The sequence below is a fragment of the Mandrillus leucophaeus genome, unplaced genomic scaffold, assembly GCF_000951045.1.
Source record: "Mandrillus leucophaeus isolate KB7577 unplaced genomic scaffold, Mleu.le_1.0 Scaffold121, whole genome shotgun sequence".
Classification (NCBI taxonomy): Eukaryota; Metazoa; Chordata; class Mammalia; order Primates; family Cercopithecidae; genus Mandrillus; species Mandrillus leucophaeus.
Genome location: NW_012100432.1, coordinates 4,729,911 through 4,742,098, shown reverse-complemented (window position 1 = coordinate 4,742,098; position 12,188 = coordinate 4,729,911).

Sequence of the window (12,188 nt, the reverse complement as noted above, 5' to 3'; positions counted from 1 at the left end):
CGCCCGGCTGATTTTTTGTATTTTTAGTAGAGACAAGGTTTCACCATGTTGGTCAAGCTGGTCTCGAACTCCTGACCTCAGGTGATCTACCCACCTCGGCCTCCCAAAGTGCTGCGATTACAGGCATGAGCCACCGCGCCCAGCCTCTGCTGCTGTTTGGATCAAAGGACACAGTTGCAAGACAGTGACCTGGTCAATACCCTCACCCCCTTCTCCAGCTCCTCCCTGTCCTACCTCACCATCCTCTTGGGGAACAGGTGCTCCCGTTCCAGGGCCACCCATCCTGCTGGGAGTTTGTATCCTAAGCAGCAGCAGGCCCTTCAGGAGGAGGGGAGCCAAGATGGCAGTCAGCCTTCCACTGTCGCTTTGAAAGGTGTAACATTTTATTCCCTGAGTTTTGTATGACTCTGCTTGGCTGCTTTTCTCTTAGCGCACAGCCACGCTGAAAAGCAGGTTTGTCTGATGAGAAGGGCTTGTATTTGAATATAAAAGCAATGACATCTCTCAATTACTACATGGTGGAGAATTTAAATTATTTAAATTGCTTCTCAATCTCCTTTCTTCCCTTTCTTTTTTTTTTTGAGACGAAGTCTAGCTCTTGTCACCCAGGCTGGAGTGCAATGACATGATCTCAGCTCACTGCAACTTCCACCTCCCAGGTTCAAGCAATTCTCCTGCCTCAGCCTCCTGAGTACCTGGGATTACAGGTGCCTGCCACCACGCCCGGCTAATTTTTGTATTTTTAGTAGAGATGGCTTTTCACCATGTTGGCCAGGCCAGTCTCGAACCCCTGACCTGAGGCAATCCCCCTGCCTCAGACTCCCAAAGTGCTGGGATTACAGGTGTGAGTTACCGCGCCTGGTCTTTTCTTCCCTTCCTTTTTCCTAATGGAATCCCAGTGATTAGCTGGGCTGATTGCCTTCTGGGATGAAGACAACAGTTCCCAGCCTCCCTGGTAGCTAAGCATGGCCATGTGACCATTTCTTGCCAATGCGAAGCAAGCTGAAGTGCCATGTGTCTCTTCTGGGAAGTGTTCTCAAATGATGGGAGTGGAAGTGGAGAGACAAGCATCCTCTAGCTTTCCAGCTTGGAACTTGAATGTGATGCCTGGAACTCCATCAGTGATCTTAGACCATAAGGGAAACATTAAGGATGGAAGCCACATATTAAGTATGGCAAGAGCTGAACGACAGAAGCCCGGGTCCCAGGTGAACCACGAAGTTGCTCTTCCAGGTCGGCCCTCTCTAGCATTTGACCTCTTACAGATGACATAAACTAGCTTCTCTTTTATTTAAGCCACTATTACTTTTGAGTTTTCTTTCTGTTATATGTAGATGAAGTTGGTATGAACTGATTTTCAAAATTTCTAGTAAAACTGATGCTCCCCTCCCCCCAGAAAAAATAGGCCACATTTCTCCTGAAGCCTCCTGTAGCCCTGGGTTTGAGTAGCTTGGAACTATGGACAATGCAAGGGTTTAAGGTTAGTGGATTTTGGGTCCAAATCCACCTGTCACTTAATGACTAGATGACCTTGAGGATTTTTCCTATACAACCAGGTCATATTAATACCTTTTTTCCTAGGGCTGCTGTGTTTAATCCAATATATATTTCTTGACTGCCTGCTTTGTACTAATTACCATATTGATCCAGAGCTGAATAATAGAGTCCCTGTCTTCTAGCGGAAACTGTCTTAAGTGCTAAGTTAGGTTTCAGCTAGCCGAGTTAGTCTCTGCTGCTGGGAGTTTTTGAAGATGAGACTGAAGTTAGGTCTTAAATGAAGGATTCATGAATGGCCTCAGAGGGTCTGTGACACAAGTTCCTTCTTGAAAATTTTCACAAAAATGTGTGTGTGTGTGTGATGGCAAATGTGCATTTTTATTGGAGGCAGGGTTTGTAATTTTTTTTTTTTTTAAAGACAGAGTCTCTCTCTGTTGCCCAGGCTGGAGTGCAATGGTGTGACCTCTGCCTCCTGGGTTCAAACGATTCTCCTGCCTCAGCCTCCCAAGTAGCTGGGATTACAGATGCCCGCCACCATGCCTTGCTAATTTTTGTATTTTTAGTGGAGACGGGGTTTCACCATGTTGGCCAGGCTGGTCTCACACTTCTGACTTCAAGTGATCCGCCTGCCTTGGCCTCCCAGTGCTAGAATTACAGACGTGAGCCACTGTGCCTGGCCAAGTTTGTAATTTTTATTAGAGTCTAGAATGCTTCCATGGTCTTAAGTGGAAGTGCTACTGCGAGCTAAAAAGGATCCAGATAATCTTGGTATAGCTCTCACTTCTCTTCTGCTAAATGGCTTCTTCCTTGAAAAAGAATCTGTATAATGCAGAGAATGTGAGGGTCACATAAGTTAATGGGGCACTGTTGGGCTGCTTCGAATGGAGGATATGCCCACCAGAATCAATCAGCTGAGGCTGTGTTTTGCTACTGTAACAAATGACCTCAAATCTCCAAGGCTAACAATAAAGGCTTGTTTCTCACCCATACCAGTGTATCTGTGCATTACTCTGGAACCCAGGCTGATGGAGCAGCCTCTCTCTGGGATATTATTGTCAATCTTGAGGCAGAAGGGATAGCAAACTATGCACTGGCTCTTCAACCTCTGTTTGGAGGCGACACGCATCACTTTTGCTCACATTTTACTAGCCTAAGAAGTACATGATCACTCCTGACCACAGAAGACTGGGATGTATAATCATCCCACGAGGAGAGTGCCAGAGGGAGAGGAAACACACATTCTGAGCATTAATCGATCTACCACATGATTTTATTGGGATACAAGAACACAAACAGAAATTGATCAAAAACGAGCAGGAATTAAACCGAACCCAGCTTCCTCAATTTCAGTCTACTCAACCCTCTGCAGCCAAGGAGACATGCTCAACAGAAAAACCTGGTTTTCCATTCTTGCCACATTGTTAAAATTGGAAGAAAAGCAAAACCAGGTAGAGGCACTTGGACTCTGGGAGTCTTTGTGATGGGCAAAAGAGAAGACTAGTAAAATGGGTGTGTTTAACAAATGTCTGCAATTAACCAAACTTGGGGCCTGCCTCTTTATGGCCCCAGTACTGGCCTTTATATCAGGATGATTTTAACACATAGTTCATGCTCCCTGGATGTACCTTGCTTAACATACTCATAATTTAGGGAATTTCCTAGATCTACACAGCATGCTAAGTGTAATGGATTGGATTGTGTCCTTGCCACCCCAGCTACCACCACCAAATTCATATGTTGAGGCCCTAACCCTGTATTTGGAGACAGAGCCTTTAAAGAAGTGATCAAGGTTAAATGAAGTTACAAGGGCAGGGCCCTAACCTAATAGGGCTGGCGTCCTTGTAAGAAGAGGAAGAGACACAGAGGAATGGCCATGTGAGGACACAGCGTGAAGGCAATGATCTGAAAGCCAGGGAGAGAGGCCTCAGGAGGGACCAGCCCTGCTGGCACCTTGATCTTAGACAACCAGCCTCCAGAACAGTGAGAAATAAATGTCTGTTGTTTAAGCCACCTAGTCTTTGGTATTTTGTTATGACAGCCCAAGCATCGCAATACATTAAGAAAAACATGCCGGGTGCAGTGGCTCACACCTGTAATCTCAATACTTTGGGAGGCTGAGGTGGGAATACTGCTCGAGCCGAGCCTGAACAACATCGTGGGACCCCCATCTCTGCAAAAAAAATTAAAAAATTAGTCACACATGGTGCAGTGCACATGTAGTCCCAGCTACTCGGGAGGCTGAGGTGGGAGGATCATTTGAGCCCAGGGGGTAGAGGCTGAAGTGAGCTGAGATTGTGCCACTGTACTCCAGCCTGGGTAACAGCGAGACCCTGTCTCAAAACAAAAGAAAGAAAGGAAAAGGAAAATAGCAGCCCCAATCCCCAGCCCTACCCTCTTCCCTTCTCCCCTTCTTCAGAGGAAACTTTTTCTGTTGTGTATCATTATTTCTTTGGTACTTCTTTCCACATCTCTTAAGAATCATGCCTAGAGCTCCTTGCTGTGTTTTCCATCTTCAGTGTTTTCTCTTGACTTTCCACTATGGAAGATGAGATTTTAGCCCTTATTCCTTCTGCCCATCCTCATCCCATGTAAGCAGGCTTTTCTCTCACTCCCTGCCCAACTCGCAATATTATTATACTGTATTTGGCTAAATCAATATTCACTATTTCTATTGTTTTGGCTTTATGAATGTGCATCATCACAGTGGTGTTTTATGGTAAAACTATGATATTAAGGTAAAACCTTTCCTACACAATTTTTTGTTTTCCTAGAGTTTATGATTTTTTTTGTTTGCTTCTTTATCATCAATTCTACCACAAACACAGGCAGGGTGAGTTGGAGTCCTGGTTGGATGTAGCATTTCACACAGATGTTTTAATCCAAGGGTTTGTAAATGAAGGGGCTGTTGAGAGAGGTGTGGACGAGGATGGAGAGGCACCCCAGGACTTCAGCAACAGTAGGATGCTGTTGACAGTGCCAGGCCTGAAGGGCAAGGGAAGGAAATAGTGTTCCTGGAGCTTAGGAGATTGAGCTGTGGAGGGGAAGCCTGTAGGAGCTGTGTTTGGGGAGGGATGACCTAGCCACTGCTGAAATGGTGGTTTATCAGTCTGCTCCCATACTGCTGTAAGGACCTACCTGAGATTGGGTAATTTATAAGGAAAAGAGTTTTAATTGGCTCTCAGTTCTGCATGCTGTACAGGAAGCATGACTGGGGAGACCTGAGGAAACTTACAATCATGGCGGAAGGTGAAGAGGAAGGAGGCACATCTCACCATGGCGGAGCAGGAGGAAGAGAATGAAGGAGGAGGTGCTACACACCTTTAAACAACCAGTTCTCATAAGAACTCACACACTATCACAAGAACAGCAAGGGGGATGTCCACCCCGACGATCCAGTCGCCTCCCATCAGGCCCCTCCTCCAACATTCAGGATTGCAATTTGACATGAGATTTGGGTGGGGACACAAATCCAAACCTTACCAGGTGGCATCAAAGCAGTCAGGGAGAGGCATGGAATACACTTGGCCTCTCTCTTTTCTTCTGCTCGCATGTCTTCCCAGTGCCTCCCATTAGCCAAACTCAATCAGAACCCAGGTGAGGGAGCCAGAGACAGCAGAGACAGCCTCCTGGAGGCTGCCGGCCAAAGAAAGGCAGAAAGAGGTGGGCCATGGTGGAGACTCCTAGCACATTCATCCAGTAGTCTCATTTCTTCTCAGCAGATTCACAGGCTTCAGGTATTATAGCAGTTTCAGCTTTTGGAGACATGCCTCTCAGAGCAGAGCCTCCTGACCTGCTCCATCCAGGCTGGGGGGCCCTGCTGTCACGGCGGGATCTCCTTGATGGTCATCCTGGGACTCCCTTCCTTCTCTTCAGTGTTGTATATCCTAATTCCTGCAGGCTTTGTCTTTCTCCTTCTTTGCTTACTCCCTCATTTTGGTGGATCTCATCGTGCAGTAGCTTCCTGAGAAAGGATGTGTGTGTGGGAGGTACATTCTTTGAGACCTTTCAAGATTAATAATGTCTTTATTGTTCCTTTACGTTTGACTGATAGCTTGACTGGCATAATCTCCCAGGAGGAAGTGATTTTCCTTCCTCACAGCTGGTGACACTGATGAGCAAATCAAAGCCCTCTGATTCCTGATTCTTTAAGTTTCTCTCTGGAAACTTAAAGAATCTTCTCTGTGTCTTCAGTATACTGAGGTTTCATGACTATGCTCTTTGGTGTGGGTCTCTTTTCACCACTGTGCCAAATACCCAATGAGCCCTTTCAGTCCTTCAGTGTTGGGAAATTTCCTTGAAATATTTCACTAATGACTTCCTTCTCTTCATTTTTTTTCTGTTTTCTTCCTAGACCTCCAGCTATTCAGGTATTGGATCTCCTCTAATTTTCTTGCAATTTCTGTCTTGTATTGTGTTGTCTTGTGTATCTCTTTATGCTTTTGTTCTTCTTGGAAGGAGAAGTCCTCATGTTATGCGGGGGTTGCATTGTGCCTCTCCAGAAGATGTTGAAGTCCTAACCCCCATTGCCTGTGAATGTGACCTTATTTGAAAATAGGGTCTTTGCAGATGATCAGGTTAAGATGAGATCATTATTAGGGCAGGTCCCTAATCCAATATGACTGTATCCTTATACAAAGGGAAAATTTGGATACGGAGACAAACACACACACAGGGAGAACACCATATAAAGACAGATCTGGCAATACATCTACAAGCCAGGGAATGCCCAAGAGTGCCAGCAACCCACCAGGAACTAAGAGAGGGGCAGGGCACAGATGGGCTCTCACAGCCCCAGGAGGAACCAACACTGCCGACTTTCACTTCTGGGCTTCAGAAAAATGAGATGATACATTTCTGTTGTTTAAACCACTCAGTTTGTGGTACCTTGTATTAAGCTTAGCCTCTACTTTAGCCCAAAGCTGCATCCTGACATATTTCAAGTTCAACCTAGAGGTTTCTCTGCACACAGTGAACGGTAACCCAACTGGATGTGGAAACAGACTGTAACCTACTCTTGTACCAATCACAGAGTTTTGGCCAATCACAGGCTGCCAGCTGTTCAAACCGTGTTCAAATAAGGCAAACACCCAGGTGTAGCCAATTCAGCTGTTTCTGTGCCTCACTTCCATTTCCTGTACCTCGCTTTCCTTTTTCTCTTCATAAATATTACCCCACCATGTGGCAGCCCCGGAGTCTCTCTGAACATGTTCTGGTTCAAGGAGCTGCCCAATTGTCAAATTGTTCTTTATGCAATTAAACTCCATTAAATTTAATTTACCTAAAGTTTTTCTTTTCACATGTGTTATGGCAGCCCTAGCAAACTAATATACTCCATCGTTGCCTCTAGTTCTTACTGTTAAGTTCTTCATTTCTTCCATCATGTTTCAAATTTCCAAGAGCCATTCATTTGTACATATCCTTTTGGTCACCTCTACTTCTCTGTCTCTCTTTCTCTCTCTTTTTTTTTTTTTTTTTTTTAAATTAGAGATGGGGTTTTACCATATTGGCCAGGCTGGTCTCGATCTCCTGACCTCAAGTGATCCACCCGCCTTGGCCTCCCAAAGTGCTGGGATTATAGGGGTGAGCCACTGCTCCCGGCCCTGTTACATCCTCTTCTTATTTCATGCCTGCAATATATTATTTCATTTCTCTGAGAAAATTAATGATGCATATATTCAAAGCTTTCTTTTCCCAGACTAGTCTCTGTTGTCAAGTTCCTTGTTTCATGTCTGTCCTGTTAGAGGATTTTCTCAGGTGTGTCTAAATCTCCTAAATTTCCTATTTAACAGTGAAGGAGAGCCGGGCACAGTGGCTCATGCCTGTAATCCCAGCACTTTGGGAGGTGAAAGTGGGAGGATTGCTTGAGGCTAGGAGTTCGAGACTAGTCCGGGCAACATAGTGAGAGCTTGTCTCTACAAAAAATTTAAAAATTAGTTAGGTGTGGTGGTGCATGCTGATAGTCCCAGCTACTCAGAAAGTTGAGGTGAGAGGATTGCTTTAGCCTGGGAGGTCAAGGCTGCAGTGAGCTCTGATGGCACCACTGCACTCCAGCCTGGGCCACAGAATGAGACACTGTCTCAAAAAGAGAAAAAGAAAAGAAAGAAGTGTGGAGGACAATAAAGGTGAAAACACCAACCCAAGAGCAGAGGGCATTAAACTTAGAGGGATGTGGTTGGCTCTGTTTGGGGGAAACCCAAATATAAAAGTCTTTAGGTCTTCCCCCTTGGCCTAGTCAGCCCTTCCAGTCTTCTGCCTAGACAGCAGTCTGGAGTCTCAGTCTTCATTATGTAAAGTCACACATCCTGCCCTGGGGACCTCTGTGTCACCCTCTCCAGAGGGCAAAGCCCCACCTAGAGTGGATTGGGGAGGACAGTGTCCTGCAGCCTAGAGTGAGGGCCGGGACTAAGGAGCAGATCTAAGGAGCAGATCCATCTACTCTTTTAACAGCTTTAACCCACTCCTTGTTTAGTCCTCCCCACCCTTCACCTCCACTTCTGGAATTATAAGGGCAACAAATTCTTGAGCTCTGGAGGATTCCATTGGTTCTTGGATTTTACAACTTGGCTTAGGATTTGGCTTTCTCAAGGTAGTGCCTGCCTACCCATCTATTTTTAGCTTAAAATATTTTCTCATTGTCTCCTCTCCATTCTCCCAGTCCTGTGCAGTTTTTGTTTGTTTGTTTGTTTGTTTTTCAGTAAAGAAAAAAATAAATCCTTTACTCTAGTTTAAGTGGTTCCAAGAGGGAACAAAATGACCTGTGTTCAAGGGTCCACCTTTGCCTGCAAGTCCTAAAGTCTCTTTTTAAAACTAGCATTCACTTTTATGATTAAAAAACACTCAACAAGTGAGGACTAGAAGGAAATTTTCTTAATGTGATAAAGGGCACCTATGAGAAACCTACAGCTGGCATCCCACTTAGGGATGAAAGACTGAATGCTTTCACCTGAGATCAGGAATGAGATAAGATAAGAAGTGCTCTTGCCATTTCTGTGCAACATTGTACTGGGACTCCCTGCGAGGAATCCAGGAATTAGGTTAAAAAATGACATTAAAGGCATACAGATGGAAAGGAAGAAGTAAAATTATCTCTATTTGCAGATGACATAATCTTGTATATGGAATATCCTAAGCAGTCTGCTAAATACCTATTATAGCTAATGAACAAGTTCTGCAAGGTTGTAAGATAAAAGACCAATATACAAAAATCACTTGTATTTCTATACACTTGTAGTGAACAATCTGAAAATGAAATTAAGAAAACAATTCCATTTTACAATAGCATCAGAAAGAACAAAATACTTAAGAATTAGTTTAACAAGGAAGTGCAAAACCTCCTTTGTGTGGGTCTGTTTTTGGACTCCTTACTCTCTCTATCTGATACATGAATCGTTCCCTTCACCAATGCCACATCGTTTTGATTATCTTCCTCCAATTTTACTCTTCTTTGTAAAAATTGTTCTGATTATTCTAGTGTCTTTGCCTTTCCATACAAATTTTAGAATTAACTTGTCTACATCAGCAACAACAGAAATCCTGCTGGAATTGTGTTAAATCTGTTCATCAATTTGGGGAATGTTGACAACTTTACTCTGTGCAATCTTCTGATCCATGAACATAGTATGTCTCTCCATTGCTTTAGGTCTTTGATTTCTTTCATCAGTGTTTGTAGTTTTCAGCATACAGATCTTATATGTGTATATTGTTATTTTTATAAATACATGTATAATACATATTATTTTTATAAATGAAATAAATTCAGGTTGAGTATCCCTTAAAATATAAAATAAAATAAAATTTAAAAGTACAAAACCTATGCTTTGAAAACTATAAAACATTGTTGAAAGAAATTTTTACAAGACCTAAATAAGTAGAAAGACACCCTATGTTCACCAACCAAAAGATTTAATATTGGTAAGATGGCAGGACTTCTCTGAATTGCTCCACAGACTTAACACAGTCCCTATTCACTGACTTCTTTGCAGAAATTGACAAGCTGATCCCAATAGTCATAAGAAAGTACAAGGGACTCAGAATAGCCAAAATAATCTTAAAAAAAAAAAACAAAAAGAAAATTAAGGGGCTCACACTTTCTGATTTGAAAACTTAGTGCAAAGCAACAGTAAACAAGGCAGTCTTGGTACTGACATAGACATATAGATCAATGGAATAGAATTGAGAGTCCAGAAATAAATTCTCACGTTTATGGTCAACTGATTTTTCATGAGGTTACCAAAACAGTGCAATAGGGAAAGAATAATATTTTCCACAAATGGTGCTGGGACAATTGAATATCCACAGGCAAAAGAAGAAAGACAGATCTCTATTTCACATGGTATAAAATATTAACTCAAAATGGATCGAGATCCTAAATGTAAGAGCTAAAACTATAAAACTCTCAGAACAGCCTGGGCAGCATAGGGAGGCCTCATCTCTACAAAAAATAAAAATAAATAAATTAGCCAGGTGTGGTGGTGCACACCAGTGGTCCCAGCTACTTGGGAGCCTGAGGTGGGAGGATCACTTAAGCCGAGGCAGTTGAGGCTGCAGTGAGCTGTGATCACACCATTGAACTCCAGCCTGTGTGACAGAGTGAATACCCTGTCAAAAAGCGGGGGGGAAAAAAAACAAAAAAAAAAACCTCTTAGAAGAAAACAATGATAAATCTTCATGGCCTTAGATTGGATTTTTTACATTGTACCAAAACAAAAGCAACTAAATAAACATTGATAAATTGGACTCCATTAAAATGTAAAACGTTTGTGTTTTAAAGGATACAATCAAGAAACTGAAAAGATAACTCATGAAATGGGAGAAAATAGTTGCAAATCATATGATAAGGGACTTGCTTATGATAAGGGACTTGCTTATAGAACATATAAAGAACTCTTACAATTCAATAATAAAAAGACAATCTAATTAGATGGGCCAGACAATCTAATTAGTGTTGTGCACCTGTAGTCCCAGGTACTTGAGAGGCTGAGGTGGGAGGATGACTTTAGGCCAGGCTAGGCAACAGAGTGAGACCCTGTCTCAAAAAAACAAAAAACAAAAAGACATTCCAATTAAAAATTGAACCAAAGACCTGAACAGACAATTCTGTAAAAAATTACATACAAATGGCCAATAAGCACATGAAAAGATGCTCAACCTCATTAGCTATTCAGGAAATGCAAAAGACAGATAATAATAACAATAACCAGTGTTGCTGAAGATGTAGAGAAACTAGAACCATCATACATTGCTGGTGAGAACGTAAAATGGTGCAACCACTTTGGAAAATAGTCTGAAAGTTCCTCAAAATGTTACACATAGACTTACCGAGGAACCTAGGAATTTCTGGGTATATGACCAAGGAATAAAAAATACGAAAACTTGCACACAAATATTCATGGCAGAATTATTCATAATAGCCAAAAAGTGAAAACAACCCAGATATCCCTCAACTAATGAATGGATACATTCAATGTAATGTATCATATAAATTCCAATGTTGGGAATAAAAAGAAACAAAGTACTGATACATGCCACAACATGATGAACCTTGAAAACGTTCTAAGTAAAAGAATCCAGACACACAGCTCACATATTGCATGATTCTATCGACATGAAATGTCCAGAACAGGCAAATCTGTGGAGACAGAAAGTAGACTAGTGGTAGTTTAGGGTTGGGGAGGGATTTGGAGAGAAACACAGAGTTACTGCTAACGGGCACACAGTGCTTTTGTGGAGGGTGATGAAAATGTTCTGAAATTGATTTTGGTGATGGTTGTATATTCTGCCATGAATATACAAAAATAATTGACTTGTCCACTTTAAATGGTTGAATTGCATTGTATGTGAATCATACATATATTAGTCTTTTTTTTAATTAAAATTTTTCCCTTTTGCTATGGTGCTGATGTTATTTTTTAAGCCTAATTTTAACTGTCTTGGCTTCTGTGTTCCGACTACAGCCCTTTATGTTAGCTTTTTCTTTTTTCTTTTTCTTTTTTTTTTTTTTTTGGAGACAGAGTCTTGCTCTGTAGCCCAGGCTGGAGTGCAGTGGCTCAATCTTGGCTCACGACAAGCTCTGCCTCCTGGGTCCATGCCATTCTCCTGGCTCAGCCTCCCGAGTAGCTGGGACCACCACGCCTGGCTAATTTTTTTATTTTTATTTTTATTTTTAGTAGAGACGAGGTTTCAGTTAGTCAGGATGGTCTCGATATCCTGACCTCATGATCCGCCTGCCTTGGCCTCCCAAAGTGCTGGGATTACAGGTGTGAGCCACCGCACTCGGCCTCCTTTATGTTAGGTTTTAAAGTAGTTGGGCTATGCATTAAAATTAGTATAATGACACTATAGATTTAGAAGGAGGATTATGGAAAGTGAGTCAGGTGGACCTGAGTGGATTCTGGCACATCTGCTCTTGTTTGCTCTACAGTTTTAGACAAGTAGCTTAACTTCTTTGGGCCTCATAGTTTCATAGTCTGCAGAATGAAATTACTAATAGAACCACAGGAAGGGGTTTTGTGTTTATAGGAGCACTGTGCTAAACGCACTATAGGAAACACTAAGATGCTTTTAGCCTATCTTCCACCCAGGAAGAACATGTTAGAAATATGTATTAAGCAAGACTCTTTGGTTGTAAGATACAGCAAAACAAAGCAGCTTAGAAAGAATGAATTGGCTTGTTACCTGAGAAATCCAGGGGT